This window comes from Pinus tabuliformis, chromosome 6, assembly GCF_031772625.1.
Source record: "Pinus tabuliformis cultivar Carrire ecotype Pingquan chromosome 6, CPIR1, whole genome shotgun sequence".
Taxonomy (NCBI): domain Eukaryota; kingdom Viridiplantae; phylum Streptophyta; class Pinopsida; order Pinales; family Pinaceae; genus Pinus; species Pinus tabuliformis.
In genome coordinates this window covers 1,585,037,462-1,585,056,479 of record NC_142292.1, presented here as the reverse complement: position 1 = coordinate 1,585,056,479, position 19,018 = coordinate 1,585,037,462, and the positions used below count along the sequence as shown (strand labels likewise).

At 33.4% G+C, this 19,018-nt stretch overlaps 1 long non-coding RNA gene across 5 annotated transcripts; it reads left to right on the top strand.

The window, feature by feature from the left end:
• Positions 1 to 980: 980 nt before the first annotated feature.
• On the top strand, positions 981 to 12,454 carry LOC149264865 (uncharacterized). Of its 5 annotated transcripts, none has more exons than XR_016250281.1 (6): positions 981 to 1,559; positions 1,728 to 1,826; positions 2,242 to 2,318; positions 2,606 to 2,694; positions 11,794 to 11,870; positions 12,157 to 12,454. It is a non-coding gene; the product is annotated as an uncharacterized LOC149264865 (long non-coding RNA). The 5 variants fall into 5 exon arrangements; XR_016250280.1 differs by lacking the exon at positions 12,157 to 12,454 and adding an exon at positions 11,989 to 12,018; XR_016250289.1 differs by lacking the exon at positions 12,157 to 12,454 and adding an exon at positions 11,989 to 12,018 and having other exon boundaries at positions 2,601 to 2,694.
• The last annotated feature ends 6,564 nt before the right edge of the window (positions 12,455 to 19,018 follow it).

Sequence of the window (19,018 nt, the reverse complement as noted above, 5' to 3'; positions counted from 1 at the left end):
TTATCTTTTTCCTTGGTGCAAGTTTTATTGTTTCCACTTGGTTGTGTTTTTAGGTATCAAAATTTACAACCGAGGATTGTCCTTAACCTATTGACTGTTGGGGCATTTTTATCCTATAATGTTTGTTGGACAAGGGCATCGTAAAATGGAATTGGCTGTGAGCCATTTTCCAAATAAACTACAAATGAGCACACAAACTTACAAGTATGTAGATACTTAAAAATGCACATATATTTAGGAGCATGCATGTGCATAGAAGTTTTAATCAGTAATAATTTTTTATACAATTTTTCTTCCTCAATCCTCTATTTTAAAATAATCCTCTCATCTTAAATTATAATTTATTTATATCTATAATATATTTTCATATCAATATAATTTATTTATATCTATAATATATTTTATTAGGATAATAACATAATATTTTTTTAATTAATATTATAAAATATAATATTTTAACTATTTTTTCTTTTAAAATTGATATCACATTTTTAATAAAATTATAAAAAATATGTATTTTAATTAGTGATTCATCGTTACGGTTTCTCATAATAAAAATGTGTTATAAGCGAATTTTTTTAAAATAAGTAACGGGTCATTTATTTATTTTAAAGAGGTAACGTCATTTTTTAACTGTCTTTCAAATCCACGTCACTTTCAAATCCAAATAAAACTGTCTTTCCAAATCCACGTCACTTGCTCGCATACAATTCGATGCAGGAAGCAACTCGTAACGTACTTGATCATATTCCACGTCATTTACTCGATCATATTAGCTTGTATTCCGATTTCAAAATTTAATACGCTACGGCTACATTGGGCTCTGTGCGGAGCGGTTAATAATCTCTGCGGCTACATTGGGCTCTGTGCGCATTTGGCGGATTTGAAAGAATCAAAAGCTCGAATGCATTTCAAATCCGATATTACATTTAGACGGCAAAAGAAAGGGAAATTGCACTTGCAAGATTTGGCCGACAGACATAGGAAGAAGAGTGGCCAGTATCGGCTTTCATGGCGGGGAGTTGGTGGGCAAGCTACGTTTCATGGCTGGGAGATGGTGTAGAGTATCTGCGTTTCGACTGGCTGCTAAGTGGAGAAGGAGAGTGGAGAAGGGCTGAAGAAATTAGGTAGTAGATAGAGTAGAACATATTTTGGGTTTGTTGGAGAAGGGTTGAAGAAATTATATTTGGGTTTGTTGGAGAAAGGTTGAAGAAATCAGGTAGTAGAGTAGAATTTTGTGTTTGAGAATTTGGATTTTAATACTGTATTTTCCTTTCTTTTTGAGCATGGCCATGCTTATTTGTTTATACTTTGAATTTTGTCTGTGCATTTTAGTTTTTTATTTATTTATTTTGTTTTTGTTTTGAAAATGGTATGTTATTCTCGATTTGGTTGTTTGGTGTTTATTTGGTTGTTTGCTGCTTATTTGGTTCTGCTTTCTGGCTTGAGAGGTGAATACTGGTTGGCTGGGGGTTAAGAGGGTTGATTGGGAGAGTGAGGCTGCCAAGAAGCCAAAAATATAAGATGGGATGACTGATTTAATGGTGAAAATTGAGAAGGTATATATTATTTTATTTGTTATTTTAAAATTTTGATGGTAATAGGTTATTATCTGAATTTTTAAATCACTATGTATTGCATTGTCTACTGAATATATATGAGTATTTTGTAGAACATTTTATTTTGTTTTTTTTCTTTGGGTTAATTGTCATGTTCCCTTTTTCAAGTGCAGAGGAAGGAAGAACTATACTACCAGGAAGGAAGAATTATACCACCAGTTAATAGTGGTGGAAAAACACAGATGCTGTGTAAATTCTAGATTGCAGGTGAGCATTAACTTTTGGTTTCTCTCCTATCTAATTAATATCTAATTAATTTCTTATTAAATTTTAATGAGGAAAGTTAGGTGTATTTAATACGATTAGGGTTTAGGTACATACACACTATGCATGCATGCAAGGGTTGGGAAATTTTTCATAATCTTTCATGTTTTCTTTTTGGGTTATTCAATGTCTTTGGATTTTATTTTTTGTATTGGTTATTATAGGGTTTCATTATTGAGTATTGTTTGTCAAAGTTCAATATATTGATGTTGAGTAGTGCAGCATAAAATCCTCAGATCCTTGAATCTAAGGAAGAATTTGGGGTTTCTAGAATTTTTCTTTTAGAAACTGTTTGTAGGACATTTTATCTTGTTGTCTTTTTCTTTGGATTAACTTGTCCTGTTTCCTTTAAGTACAGAGGAAGGAAGAATTATATGATCAAGAAGGAAGAAATATACCTCCACCACCAGATGCTGTGTATTTTTTAGATTGCAGGTGGGCATTAACTTTTGGTTCTCTCATATCTAATTAATTGTTAATGAGGGTAGGGTAGGCTTACTTAGCAAGCTTAGGGTTTAATTGTTAATGAGGGTAGGGTAGGCTTACTTAGCAATCTTAGGGTTTAGATACAAACACACTATGCATGTAAGGGTTCTTCTTTCAGGTAATAGTTCATTATTTGAATTTTTAAATCACAATGTAGCTTATGGATAGATTACTTTGTAGAACATTTTATCCTGTTTTTTTTGGGTTAACTTGTGGTGTTTCCTCTTCAAGTGCAGAGTATGGAAAAACTATACCAGGAAGGGAGAATTAGAGCACGAGTTAATAGTGGTGGAAAACACACATGCTGTGTATTTTTAGATTGAAGGTGAGCATTAACTTTTGGTTTCTGTCAATATCTAAATAATTTTTAACGAGGGGAAGATGTAATTATTCAGTTTACTGTTTAGATACATACTGGTGTGGAAAAATTTCGTAGTCTTTGATATTTTTTTGGGTTATTCAGTGTCTTTAGATTTTATTTTTTGTAATGGTTATCATAGGGTTTTATTCTGGAGTATTGTTTATCAAATTTCAATATATTGATACTCAGTAGTGCCTGCATAAAACCCTCTGATGCTTAAATCTGAAGAAGAATTTGGGATTTCTAGCATTTTCCTTTTAGGAATTGTTCACATATGTTTAATATGTGAGTAAAATTTAATTTCCATTATATTATAATTATTTTCCTCGCATGTTGCAAATAGATTTTGGTCATTGAATGTTTTTTTGTACTGGTTGTTATAGGGTTTTATTCTTGAGTATTGTTTGTCAAAGTTCAATATATTGATGTTGAATAGTGCCATCATAAGACCCTCTGATGCTTAAATTTGAAGAAGAATTTGGGGTTTCTAGAAATTTTCTTTTAAGAACTGTTTGCAAATGTTTAATATGTGGGTAAAAATTTATTTTAATTTTATTATAATTTTTCTCACTGCATGTTGCAAACAGATTTTGGTTATTGGACGTTTTTTATTTAGGCTAGTGACCCACAGTCCGCCATGTTTAGCTTATAAACTAACATATTATGAGGTGAGATCATTAACCTTTCAGTGACCTGTAACAGTCAATTTGTGCTAGGATAAACCTTCTAATGCTGAAACTTAAAGAAAATTTTGGGTTTCCAGAATTTTCTTTTTAGTTACTGTTTGTAGAAGTTCAATACTTGAGTTAAATTTTATTCCAGTTGTATTATAATTCTTTTATCTCGGACATTTTGCATATAGAATTTGGTCATTGGAGGTTCCCTATTTAGCTGAGCAACCCACAATCCATGCTATCTTGAACTTATAAAGTAACACACATTTGGGGTGAGATTATTAACCAATCAATGACTCGCAACAATCATATTCATCAATCTCCATTCGTTATTTTTCTTAACCAGCTTGAACAAAGTGGCTTTAGGGATCATGGATAGACTTACTAGTCTGGGAGAAACAGTGCTCGTAAGCCATCTAAGATGGATGGAATGAGACCTGCCAGGTCACACTTGCATTAGATGGAAACACACCACCTATGCAAAAACACATTGAAGCAAGACTTGTATGAAGATATTTGGATTTAGCAAGACCCCATTATGTAAGCAAACACTTTGAATGAGGACCTATTTAGAAGATTATGGTTTCGTCCTTCCCTATCTAAGTGTAAGCAAGTAGCATGGGATGAACTAACAATAGGTGTGCTAGGGGTGACCTAACCTAGCTAAGGAAACAAGGTTCAAATACTTAGCAGGGGTTAGCACCTCTGTTTAGTCTTACTCTAAGCAAATACTAAGTATGTGATTTTTTCTAATGAGTAGTTCAGGGTAGGCTCATTCCTTTTATTCTATAGAACATTAACTCGAAGCAGATTCACCTATCTTTGTCCAAAATCAATACCTATGTTATGGTTTGAAAAAAGAAATATAGTTCCTACATTTTCCTTCATATTAAGTATACTGCGAACATTTTTGTTGCCAGGGCCCATAAAAATGTCTTTTATATTTTTCAATTTAAGAGAGTACTACCCTAGTCTTTAAGCATTGCATTCCTTTGCATATTGATCTTACATGGACCGAACTAACTCCGTGTGTTTCTAGTGTGTTTATTTATGTTAGTGACTGCTAAAATTAGAGAGTAAGAATGGAGTATCTTGTATCGATTGATAATCTTCCTTTAGGGACAGAAACAGTTGAGCCAAAGCAATTAACTTATCTCCCAAACATAAGAAAATATTTTGTAACATCAAAAAACTCCCAACAACAATCCATTTCTCTCCATTCAACAATGTTATAAAATTTACCAGTTCATTTTTAATTATCCAATTCCATTCATATATTTTATACCCATAACAAATTCCATCTATCTATTTTTGCATAAAGCAATGTGAGGGTTTAACCACAAGGAAGTGCATGGTTATCCATTAATGAGTTTTCTGAGAAATGGATAACTTAAGGACATAACCCTCCTAAAAGGTAAAAGCTTAGTGCATGAAAGAGTTTACCAAAAAGAATCTACCTATATAGTATTTTTCCCTCCTCCTATAATATCCAACCATGGTAGATACCTCTTAGTCCATCTCTTGCTAAAGTGGACAAAGAGAATGTAAAAAGGCTTGCACTCTTTGAACATTTTAATTCCACTCTTTAATATTTTGTGACCATAAAGTAACATAGGAGCCTTTAACATATAAGTTCATAACATATGTATGTAGGTATAAGACAAAGGGTCCCTTCAATGTGTTCACAGTTATAATATAGGACCCTAATGTATATAGGGTGCATTCAGTTAGATTCCGTTAGTCTTTTAACTCTTTTTAATTGTTTTAAAATGTATCCTTAAACTTGCTTCAGGAATGAGCCAGTAAGGGACCTTAAAGGTGTTAGAAACCAATGAGTAAGGTAGAAATTTAATTGATCTAAAATGTATCTTTAAGGCTACTTCATGAATGAATCAGTAAGGGATCTTAAAGGTGTCAAAAGTTGACCAGTAAGGTAGATGAAACATCGAGCCAGAAATGAGCATGGATTTAGGTGGATGATGCAACCCAGTAATTCGTTGTAACTCACCCTTTTGAACCTTTTTTTCCTTTAGCCTATCTTATGAGGTATGGTGAGTTAGTATTATGAGCCATCAAACCAAGCTGTTGGGGTTAGTTTTCTACTTTTTGTCCCTTCTGTTGGGGTTCTCCCTTCAACTAAGAGAAATAAGTGTAGAAAGTAGAATGTCAATGAAATTGATCAACCTATGAAGCTACGATCAAGAGGGGTATTCTGGATGGGGAGGAAAGGGTGCAAGAGCAGCAGGCACATTCAGATGAACCTGGCATTCTTGTTAGTTGGATGCCAATGGTGAGAAGATTTTTATTGCGATGATCACCTACCATGCACCAAATAATTAGGAATGGTGGGTTGACACATCGCTATTAACCCATAATAGATCCAATTCACTGCCTTCTTAAAAATATAGATTTCTGTACTATATATGTGCAATTCTTATTAAAAAATCAGATTGCCGGAAAATGTTTACCCATTGCCCTATTGTTGGTTCTTTTTCTAGTTTTGCAGCAAATAAACAGCCCTCTCATCTTTTGCATATTCAGCTAATAATTTTTTCTGCATCCCAGTTCTACTTTAGATATGGCACATAGCTCAGATAACATAGCTAAGAAATCAGCTGAAGCATTATTTATGCACTTATATTGAATTTCAAAGTAAAAACCTTGTAGTTTACTTTCCAACTTCACCAAAATTCCACTAGGAAAATGCATACTCCAGAGTTTCATGCTCCATTTGGATTTTGAGGCGTTGTCCCCATAAATATGGCTTGAATTTTTCTATAACATGCATAAGGGTCAACATTTCCTTATCATAGATGTATAACAACTGCGACTCCGCTGATTTGCATGACCATAGTGTTCATGTCAGTGCTCAAAGCATCATATTTCACTTAACAAGTCTGAGAAATTTGGAGGTGCAAATAGAGGGCTGGGCCTTTTTCATGTGTCAGTAGTCCCCCTCTACAGTCTCCATCCATTTAAATTGATCCTTATTGGTAAGATCAGTGAGGTTTGTCATGATGCTTCCAAAGCCCTTGACAGAACTTCTTATATAAATGGCATATTCTATCAAGTTCTCTCAACTGAGCCACATTCTTGGGAGTTGGCCACTCAAGAAACAAAGAGTGAAATTCAAAAAATAAAGAGTGAAACAGAGCCAACCCTTGTTGATTGAGAAAATTGTCAGGCCAAAGCTTCTTTGATCACCATTTGATAGGAAGCAAAACTAAACGATTTTCATTCTAAATATTTTGTGTTTTTTGCCACAATAATGTTGGGATAAATGGATATATACTGAGAATTAATTTAGAAAAAAATAAGTTAGCAATGAAGTTATATAGCTTCACCTTGTGTACAAGCATTTAACAGATGCCAGCTTGAGTGTTACAGTTTGCATAGATAAGAAGGGACCCCTTCTGCAGCCTCCACCCATTTGAATCCATCGTTATTGGTAACATTGGTTAGGTGTGCCATGATGCTTCCAAAACCCTTGACAAGACTCCCTACATAAATCGTTAATTTCTCTCAACCGAGTCACATTCCTGGGAGTTGGCTAGTCAAGGATTAAGGAGTGAAATTTAAGAAATAAAGAGTGAAACAAAGCCAGTGCTGGATGATTGAAAAAATTGTTAGGCTTCAGATTCATTGGTCACAATTTTATAGGAAGCAAAACTAACTGTTTTTCATTTCAAGTATCTTGTGTGCTTTGCCACAATAATGTTGTGTTAAGTGGAAATATACTGAGAAAATCAATTGTACACAAACTTAAGTTACTAATGAAGTCATTCAGTTTTGTTTTCTGTTACGCGTATTTGATAGATGCTTGAATGAGTGTTATAGTTTACATAGATAAGAAGGGAGACCTTCTGCAGCCCCCATCTATTTGAATCGATCCTTATTGGTAAGATTGGTTAGGTGTGCCCATGATGCTTCCAAAACCCTTGACAGACTCCCTATATAAATTGCATATTGTGTCAAGTTCTCCCAACCTAGTCACATTCCTGGGAGTTGGCTAGTCAAGGGTTAAGGAGTGAAATTTAAGAAATAAAGAGTGAAACAAAGCCAGCCCTGGATGATTGAAAAAATTGTTAGGCTTCAGATTCATTGGTCACAATTTTATAGGAAGCAAAACTAACAGGTTTTTCATTTGAAGTATCTTGTGTCCTTTGCCACAATAATGTTGTGTTGAGTGGAAACATACTGAGAAAATCAATTGTAGACAAACCTAAGTTACTAATGAAGTCATTCAGTTTCATTTTCTGTTACAAGTATTTGATAGATGACTGCTTGAGTGTTATAGTTTGCATAGATAAGAAGGTAGCCGATTTGCAGCCTGCATACATTTAAATCTATCCTTATTGGTAAGATGAGTGAGGTGGGCCATGATGCTTCTAAAACCCTTGACAAACTTCCTATATAGATTGCATATTCTATTAAGTTCTCTCAACTGAGTCACATTCTTGGAAATAAAGAGTGAATCAGAGCAAGCCCTGGATGATTGAGAAAATTGTCAGGCTTCAGATTCCTTGATCACAATTTGATAGGAAGCATAACTAGCTATTTTTCACAAGTATCGTGTGTCCTTTGCCACAATAATGTTGGGATAAATGGAAAGATACTGAGAGAATCCATTGTAGACGAACTTAAGTTACTAATGAAGTCATTCAGTTTCACTTTCTGTTACAAGTATTTGATAGATGCCTGCTTGAGTGTTGCAGTTTGCATAGATAAGAAGGTAGCCCCTTTGAAGGGTCCAACCATTTAAGTTGATCCTTACTGGTAAAATCAGTGAAGATGTTGCCTTGATGCTTCCAAAACCCTTGACCATTTTGGCATCCACAAAAATGAAATTTTAAAGGCAGGACAATTATTCCAATTAAATGGACATTGGTTAAAACTTAGACCACATTAACACAAGATGTCAAGTATATTCAGAACTTTGAAGCCAAAACACATTCGCTGAAAATGAAGACCTAACTTGCCACTTTCTATTACTTCAATAATTTCGCCTTACATGAGCTAGATCTGGAGAAGAAATCTGTAACCTCGATGAACTGTAATTCAAATTTGAGTACTAAAACCTAGATGAAAAAACTGAGAGCTGTGAACTAGACAGAGATAGAATTAAGTAACATAACATCATATGTACTATGTCTTCTATATATATAGCCTCTCTTGGACACATACTAGCCTTAACGAAATAAACCAGATTTGGAGAAGAAATCTATAACTGTGAACCTCAATGAACTGTAATTCAAATTTGATTGCTAAAACCTAGATGAAACTGAGAGCTGTGAACTAGATCTGGAGAAGAAATCTGTAACTGTGAACCTCACTAAACTGTAATTCAAATTTGAGTGCTAAAACCTAGATGAAACTGAGAGCTATGAACTAGACAGAGATAGAATTAAGTAACACACATGATATGTACTATGTCTTCTATATATATAGTCCCTCTTTCTTCTTGGCCACATACTAACCGTAACGGTAAAGAAAGTTCATCAACTCCTGCATTCATAAAAAGTAGCAAGGGCAGGGGTACTCCACCGACCGGATTGGAGTTCTTATACATGCGAACAGCTTTGTCTCCATCTGGATTAAAGACCCGCGTCAAATCAACAGTCTCATCTCGGTGGGTGTAGCCAAAAATCTCAATGCTATATAAATTGCATATTCTGTAAAGTTCTCTCAACTGAGTCACATTCTTGGAAGTTGGCCAGTCAAGGAAGGCGTGAAATTCAAGAAATAAGGAGTGAAACAGAGCCCACTCTGGATGGTTGAGAAAATTGTCAGGCTTCGGGTTCCTTAATCATAATTTGATAGGAAGCAAAGCTAATGGTTTTCTTTTCTAAGGATCTTGGGTCTCTTGCCCACTTAAGAGAATCAATTCTAGACGAACTTAAGTTACTAATGAAGTCATTCGTTTTCACCTTTTGTTACAAGTATTTGAAAGATTTGCTTGGTTGAGTGTTACAGTTTGCACTGATAAAACGGTAGCCCCTTTGCAGCGGCCATCCATTAATTGAGATCCTTATTGGTCAGTGAGGTGTGCTATTATGCTTCCAAAACCCTTGACAAACTTCCTATATAAATTGCATATTCTATTAAGTTCTCTCAAGTGAGTCACATTCTTGGGAGTTGGCCAGTCAAGTAAGGAGTAAAATTCAGGAAATAAAGAGTGAAACCGAACCAGCCCTGGATGACAGAAAATTGTCAGGCTTCAGGGAATTTCATCACAATTTAATAGGAAGCAAAACTAACAGTTTTTCCTTCTAAATATCTTGTGTCCTTTGCCACAATGATGTTGGGATAAGTGGAAATCCACAGAGAGAATCAATTGTAGATAAACTTGAGTTACTAATGAAGTCATTTAGCTTCACCTACTGTTAATGCCCGCTTGAGTGTTAGAGTTTGCCGTGTAGAATGGGCTTTTTTTTGGTCATAGTAATTCCTTTGATTATTCAGATCTTCAGTCTGATGCTCTCCAAACTGAGCTATCACACTTAATGGGAGATTTTACTAGGCACTATATGATGCATGTCTAATAATTCTTTTACTGCTCTTCTCTGTCATCTTTAACTTGAGATGCATGTAGAGTGAACATTCTACTGTTCCAGGGACCCAAAAATATATTTCTACTGTTCTTAATGGTAAATAGCACATGTCCTCTGCATATTCACTTTATTCATCCTGTATAAATCAACGAGTATCTTTGAATGTGGTTGGTAATACCAATTGCACATGTCTTCCGATGCATATTCACTGTATTCATCCTATATAAATCAACAATGAGCATATATTTGAATATGCTTGCTTTTCATATAAGCAAATTCATCATGCATAATCAACTCCTTTGGACTTTGATAGCAATTGAGACCCATCATTCTGATCAAATGAAAATAGGTCAATTGTTGTACCATAGGTAAAGAGTTACTTCACTGAGTGACTTCTGTGAGAGTGATGAAGCAGAACCAGCCCTGGGTGACAGAGAAATGGGCTTTTACTAGGCACTATATGATATATGTCCATGTCAAGTAATTCTTTTACTGCCCTTTCTCTGTCACCTATAACTTAAAGATACATGTAAGGCGAACATTCTACTGTTCCAGGGACCCAAAAATATACTTCTACTGTTCTTCATTGTAAAAATTGCACGTCTTCTGAGGCATATTCACTATATTCTTCCTATATAAATCAACAATGAGTATATCTGCATATTCACTATATTCATCCTGTATAAATGAACAATGAGTATATCTTTGAATGTGGTTGGGAAATTGCACATATCTTCTGATGCATATTCACTGTATTCATCCTGTATAAATCAACGAGTATATATTTGAATGTAGTTGCTCTTCACGTAAGCGAATTCATCATGCGTAAAGCAACTCCTCTGGGCATTGATAGCTTGTGGGATGGTCATGGAGGAAAGCGATTGAAACACATCACAGATGTTGAAATCCTTCATGACCGGTATCAGTTAGTTTAAACAGTATTGGACCCTGATCAAATAAAAGCAGGTCAATTGTTGTACCAGATGTACATCGCTATTCAATTGTTGTCAATTGAATGGATGTACATCGCTATTAATTAAAAAGAGACTGATTTCAGTATGTCTTGCGATGTGGGGCCTCGATCACTGCCCCATCAGTTTGTGTTACTACCCTAATGATTCGAAGAGTTACTTCCCTGAGTGACTTCTGTGAGAGCGAAGAGTTACTTCCCTGAGTGACTTCTGTGAGAGCGATGACCTCCCATCGGAGAGTCTGGAATACTTTTTGTTATGCCTATCCAAATCCGATATATATACCCAGTTGCTCTTCGCGTGTAAACCGCTTAAATGGCCATTTTTATTGCATTTTATAGCCACATTAACCCCCGAATAGGGTTTTAGGCGGTGGCTTCCATCGTTGATGTCGACGGGATTCGTTTCGGTCTTCATTAAGAAGCTCTCAGCGAATTGCAGCAAATTGGATTTTCCCATAGACAGGAATTCTGGTCATGATTTCTTAAGATAGTAATATCATTAGGCAAGGATTTTCATTTGATAGCACTTTCAGTACCTCGATACAAAATAAAATGATAATAACGTTTACAACATTTACAGGTCTTTTTTGAAACTTGAAATGCTTTAAGAAGAAGAGATGGGATGGGTTGCTTAGGTTTTCTAGTTAGTTTACCTTAGGGTACCCTAGACAATATAATGTAGATATTTCATAATTTAGGACTATTTACTTCATACGTGGAATTTACAATGAATTAATTTTTATTATATATAATAGTTATTTGACTGGAAATGGTAGTTAATTATTGTTTTTTGTTTTTATTATTATTTTTTTTTTCAAGTAAATATGTAATCAAAAATTTGTTTTCCCATCTTCTGATTAAACAGGTGTTAAACAAGTGGATGGGGAGAGGGCTTTTGACCAAAAGTGATAGAAGAGGATGGAATTGTCTTTGGAATTTCATGTGAGATTATTATAAAATTTATAATAGATTAATTTTTATTATTTATAATATTTATTTATTTTGAAATAGATGTTGAAAAATATTCAACTAATTGTTTTTTTTTTCAAGTTTTTTCAAGTTTGTTAAACAGATGCAGAGTGTTGTGACTTATTTCTCCCAATTTTGTGAGATTTTTTGTCCCTCCTATTTTAAATGGGACTGAAAACTATTTTTTATTGTTTTTGTTATTTATTATTTTAAAATAGGAGCATTATTAAAACTTTAATTTTTTGATGGTATGAAACAGAGATCAATACAAGAAGAGCTTGCACAGCAGCAAGATGGGAAGTGCTTCACAAAGGCTCAAACTCACATATTAGATGTAACCATAAATTGTATTATGATTTTTGATGTACTCTCACAAACTATACTTTAATACATAATCAGATTTTTTTTTTTGAGAGGGGCTAGACCCTTCTCACAACCTTCAAAGATAGCATGGCCAAAGCTATCTTGGAGGAGTCTTTCTTTCTGGGAGTGTTTTTTTCAATTTTTTGTTTTATTTATAATTTATATTTTTTTTGTTAAATAAAATATGTTTTTTATGATTTTTTTGTTTATAGTTTTTAATTAATTAATATTTTTAGAAGGGAAAAAAAATTCAAATTTAATGTTTTAAAATTTTATTGAGCATACTCACATTTTTTTCACATTCACATATAATAACTTCAAATGATTTAATAAAAACTGAACTCATAAAATTATATTATTTCTAATTTTGTTTCACAGTTACAATTCTGTCACTGGATACCTCTATATAAGAAAACAAATAATTTAGTAGAAATGAACTCAAAATTATATTGCACAATTCTTTTCACTTGATATGCCTATATGATTTTTTTTTTTTACAATTTCACATTTTTTCACATTCACAATTCTTTCATAAAAATAAACTACATTTAAAAATTCTGATTCAAGATTAACATCTATATTTAAAATTTTGTTATCTAATAAAAAATAATATTAAAAAGTTATACAAGTAAGAGACTAAATTTTTATATTTATTTATGTTGTGTTGTATTATGTGATGTGTTGTTTGTATTGTAATGTGTTATGTGATGTGTTGTTGTGTTGTGTTATGTGTTGTTTGTGTATATATGATTATACACACATGACATTGTGCTTATAAGATGTATTTTGTATTTTAAAGTAAGGAAGATTTAATAAATATTAGTTTCAAAAATATTTGTATACTTGTATTATCTTGTGTTATCTCATATGCATAAATTTGTATTTTTTATAAACACATATATTGGTTTTCAATTTTACATTTTAAAATTGTACATTGAAATTTGTATGATCTCATATAGTTACAAATAATTATTTTTTCATAAATTTGTATTTTTATAGACACATATAGTTTTCAACTTTACATTTAAAAATTGCACATTTAAATTTGTGTGATTTCATATAGTTACAAATACTTAATTCTTCATAAATTTGTATGATTTAGTAAAATTGTATTTTTATAAACTCATAAAATTAAGTTCTCACATTTTTTCACATTCAAATTCTGAATCAAGATTAAGTTCCATATTTAAAATTTTGTTATTTAATAAAAAATAATATTTAAAATTTATACAAATAAGAGACTAAATTTTTATATTTATTTATGTTGTCTTGTGTTGTGTTATGTGTTGTTTGTGTATATATGATCATACAGAGGACATTGTGCTTAATATGATGTATTTTGTATTTTACAGTTATGAAGATTTAATAAATATTTGTACAATTGTATTATCTTATGTTATCTCATCAGCATAAATTTGTATTTTTTATAAGCACATATATGGTTTTCAACTTTTTTAAAATTGTACTGTGATCTCATAAGTTAAGAATACATCGTTCATAAATTTGTATGATTTAGTAAAATTGAACTTATAAAATTACATTCTCACATTTTTTCACATTCACAATTCTTTCATAAAAATAAACTACATTTAAAAATTCTGATTCAAGATTAACTATCATATTTAAAATTTTGTTATCTAATAAAAAATAATATTTAAAATTTATACAAAGAGACTAAATTTTTATATTTATTTATGTTGTGTTGTATTATGTGATGTGTTGTATTGTATTGTAATGTGTTATGTGATGTGTTGTGTTGTTTGTGTATATATGATTATACACACATGACATTGTGCTTAATATGATGTATTTTGTATTTTAAAGTTATGAAGATTTAATATATATTAGTTTAAAAAATATTTGTACAATAGTATTATCTTGTGTTATCTCATGTGTATAAATTTGTATTTTTTATAAACACATACATGGTTTTCAGCTCTACATTTTTAAATTGTACATTGAGATTTATATGATCTCATATAGTTACAAATAATTATTTTTTCATAAATTTTTATTTTATAAACACATATGGTTTTCAACTTTACATTTTAAAATTGTACATCTAAATTTGTGTGATCTCATATAGTTACAAATACTTAATTCTTCATAACTTTGTATTTTTATAAAAACATATATAGTTTTTAACTTTACATTTTAAAATTGTACATTGAAATTTCTGTGATCTCATATAGTTACAAATAATTAATTCTTCATAAATGTGTATTTTTATAAACATATATATAGTTTTCAACTTTACATTTTAAAATTGTACATTTAAATTTGTGTGATTTCATATAGTTACAAATACTTAATTCTTCACAAATTTGTATGATTTAGAAAAATTGAACTCATAAAATTACATTCCTATATTTTTTCACATTCACAATTCTTTCATAAAAATAAACTATAGATTCAAGATTAACTTCCATATTTAAAATTTTGTTATCTAATAAAAAATAATATTTAAAATTTATACAAATAAGAGACTAAATTTTTATATTTATTTATGTTGTGTTGTATTATATTGTAATGTGTTATGTGATGTGTTGTGTTGTTTGTGTATATATGATTATACACACACTACATTGTGCTTAATATGATGTATTTTGTATTTTGAAGTGATGAAGATTTAATAAATATTAGTTTCAAAAATATTTGTACAATTGTGTGACCTTGTGTTATCTCATGTGCATAAATTTGTATTTTTTATAAACACATATATGGTTTGCAACTTTACATTTTAAAATTGTACATTGAAATTTTCGTGATGTCATATAGTTTTTTTTTTTTCCAAAGAAAAAAAGAACTTTTTATTCATAATTGAGAGTTTTTGGGTCATTTTGAGCCCAAGCAGAGCCTTCTCTAGTGAGGAAAACAACTCCCTTCCTCAGTGTTATAAAAAAGAGTCAAAACACTTTTATAGTTTTGATAACAAAAACATTTTCTGGCATCTTTTTCCGGGTTTCCTCTATCGAGGAAAACAACCCAAGACTAAAAAGAAGTGCATTACTAACATAGAAGACTAGAAAATCTATACATAAGGAGGCTTGTCCGAGTGGTGAATGCCTCCATTGTTTTCCTCCTCTATTCTCTAGCTCTCGAGATATTGTTGTAAACCTTCTTTAGAAAGCTTGTCTGCGTCTTTTTTGCGTTCCATGTAGATATGATGAATGGAGAAAGCGTTAAAAGATAGTTTTAAACGCTGTATTTCTTCTAATAAAGGATGGAAAATATAATTTTGACATTTTCTTTGATCATTTGCCCATTTGATCACATTTAATGAATCCCCAAAAATGTGAATTGTGAAGATGTTCCTGTGAATCAACCAACATAAGAGAAGCTTTAGAACAGATAGTTTAACATAGTTTTTAGAGCCACTGCCTAGTCCTACAGAGGCTTTTAGAGAGTGTCTTTAGGTAATATGTATGATTAAACCTACTCGAGCTTTGTTATTTTGAGAGGCTCCATCAAAGTAAGCCCAAGGCACTCCTTCCTTTATTTGTTCTTCTTTAATCTTTCTAGTCTTCCTTTGATTCCGGTATATTTGAGTAAATTGAGGTACTTTGAATGTCAATTGATTCCACCGAAGTTTCTTTGTCTTGAAAGATGACTCTCTTTCTTGCAATCCAAATGCCCCAACAAATAATAAGAGGCAGATTTTCAATTTCCAAGATTGATTTGTGTGCCACCATTTATGCCAAACTTCAAATATATTATCCCCTTTCTAGGCTATCGAAAAGGGAATAATATGATCTCATATAGTTACAAATAATTAATTCTTCATAAATTTGTATTTTTCTAAACACATATATAGTTTTCAACTTTACATTTTAAAATTTTACATTTAAATTTGTGTGATTTCATATAGTTACAAATACTTAATTCTTCATAAATTTGTATGATTTAGTAAACTTGAACTCATAAAATTACATTCCTATATTTTTTCACATTCACAATTCTTTAATAAAAATATACTACATTTAGAAATTCTGATTCAAGATTAACTTCCATATTTAAAATTTTGTTATCTAATAAAAATAATATTTAAATTTATATACTAAGAGACTAAATTTTTATATTTATTTATGTTGTGTTGTATTATGTGATGTGATGTAATGTATTGTATTGTGTTTGTGATGTGTTGTGTTGTGTTATGTGTTGTTTGTGTATATATGATTATACACACATGACATTGTGCTTAATATGATGTATTTTGTATTTTAAATTTATGAAGATTTAATAAATAGTAGTTTCAAAAATATTTGTACAATTGAATTATCTTGTGTTATCTCATGTGCATAAATTTGTATTTTTTATAAACACATATATGGCTTTCAACTTTACATTTTAAAATTGTACATTGCAATTTGTGTGATCTCATATGGTTACAAATAATTAATTTTTCATAAATTTGTATTTTTATAAACACATGTATAGTTTTCAACTTTACATTTTAAAATTGTACATTTAAATTTGTGTGATCTCATATAGTTTTTTTTTTTTTTCTGAGTAAAGACTAAATCTATTAAGAAAAAGAAGAGTATAGTACAATCAAGCTTGCAAGCAAGCGAAGCAGAAAAACAAGGGAGCCCAGGGAGATAGGCTCCACCTTGCTCCCTGGCGAAGAAACAGGAGAGCATGGAATAACAAAGAGCTGTAACTGAGCACAGAGAACTACCCTGCTGGGGTTGTTAGCGTCACACGACTTTTTTTTCCTTTTTTCTTGCTTACTTTGACCCAGTGAATGGAGTTTGGCTGGGCCGAAACAAGTTGAAGACTGTTCTGCTCTCGCAGCGAAATATCCTTCTCAGAATCTGAGGATGAAGAGATATGAGAATGTTTCTGGGATATCTGAGAGACCAAGGGGTTTGCTGGATCGTCCAAGGGAGCATCCAGCGGAATCTCAATATTCTGCCCATCTGCATCAATTTCCTCCTCATCCGAACTGGAGGAATCTGATTCGTCCATAGGGGGAGGGGGCGCACAGGGATTCCAGCTTTTGGACTTGGGCTTGCGCTTTGGAATCTTCTTTTTGTCGAGGTGCAGGGGACAGGTACTCTGGAGGTGTCCTGTTTGATGACAATGGCGGCAACGGAAGGCTGTATTCTCGTAATCCAATGTTTGAGTCCAATGGAAATCTCCATGCTTGAGATTAATCTGATCCGGCAGTCCTTTGCTTATATCTATTTCCGCACAGATTCTCCCATATGTGTATAGCCCATTTTCCCTCCGAGAAGAATCTACAGCGAGGTAGCTTCCTAAAGATTCTGCAATTGCTATGAAGACCGAGATATGCCATAGATGCGCTGGAAGGTTCGGGAGCCTGACCCAAATGGGAATCTTGGTGATAACAACTGTAGAAGGGTCGAAGTCTCGAAACCAAGGAGTAAGAAAGAGCCCAGCCGAGCCCCAAAACCAAGGGCCTCCTGTTAAGGCTTTCTGGTAATCTTCATTTCGGTCAAAAACCACAATGAAGAATCCTTTTGAGCATAAATATATCTGGCTTTTTTTCGTCCAATAGGTATGAATCCATTGGTATAAATCTGCAGTGCGAGGCCATAGCCCATTGAATCTGCAAACAAGTGCGGATTCTGCAAAAAGTTGTTGGCTCTCATCAATCCCTGCATGGGTGAGATTGATGGAAGGAATGTCCTCTGATTTATCTACCAAAAAAGGCTTTGGAGCCTCAAATGGATGGCCTGCTGATGAAGAGGGTTGAGTGTGGGCAGAATCTTTGCGGACAACATCTTTAAAAGAGAAAGAAGGGGCAGAGGAGGTCTGCCTGAAGGAACCCCCTCTCAAACGAAAAGTAGCTACAATAGAGGCATCCTTCTGAATGCTGTAATAAGAGAGAGGAAGGGTATTCATGAGTTGCTTACCCTTGTATATCAGTCTGAGGCAAGCTGAGGGGATTCCTAGCCGACCTTCAAGATTTTGCAAAAGGTCCTGCACCTGATCCGTTGCGCGTACCCATTGCATGGTTGTCTTGCCCAGGAGATTGACTTGGATCTGGAAAACCTGTGAATCTTTATGCAGATCTGGTTCTGATCTGGCTCCTCCTGCCCTTCTCCTGCACTTACAAATCTCCGATGATAGAGAGCTGGATCTTTGAAGGGCCTTCTCCTCCTGAACTTGGCGTAGGGGAATAAGAGGAGAGGAGGGGAGGGTCCAAAGATTAAAGACTCTGTCAATGCGCTCCACCCAGGAGGGCTTCCGGTTGATCCATCCAGGCAGATCCAAAAAGCTTGAAGAATTTTGCAGATCTAGAGCGGGGTTATGGTTGTTCTGGTAAAACAGATAAAGCACTTCCAAGAATGGGCTTCCTTTTAGAGCAGAGAAATTCTTCCTGGGGGCCGCTGCTTGAGGATGGACAAGAGAATATTTTGCGTGATCCTTCTTAGCTGCTTCATTTTCGCTCTGATGGGGTTGGATGGCGCGACGAGCATCTGCATAGGTCCCCGATCTGTCGGCTGCAGGGTCGAGGGCTCAGTAGCTGAAGGGGGTTTTCAGTTTATGAGGGAAAACAAGCGTATTGGAGTTAGAAAATACCGGAAAATCGTGGATGGAATGCGCCTCTCCGAAGGCAGGAGTGGCATAAGTGGGGTTAACCAGGAGCTCGTCATTCCAAACGTCGACAGATCCTCCTCGAGGCCAGACGGCGGGCAAAAACATGGAGGCGGCAACCTGGTTAGGGTTCATCTTTTCCGCTCTGCTCGTCTTGGTTCCAAATCCTCTCAAACACTTCGTGTGATCTCATA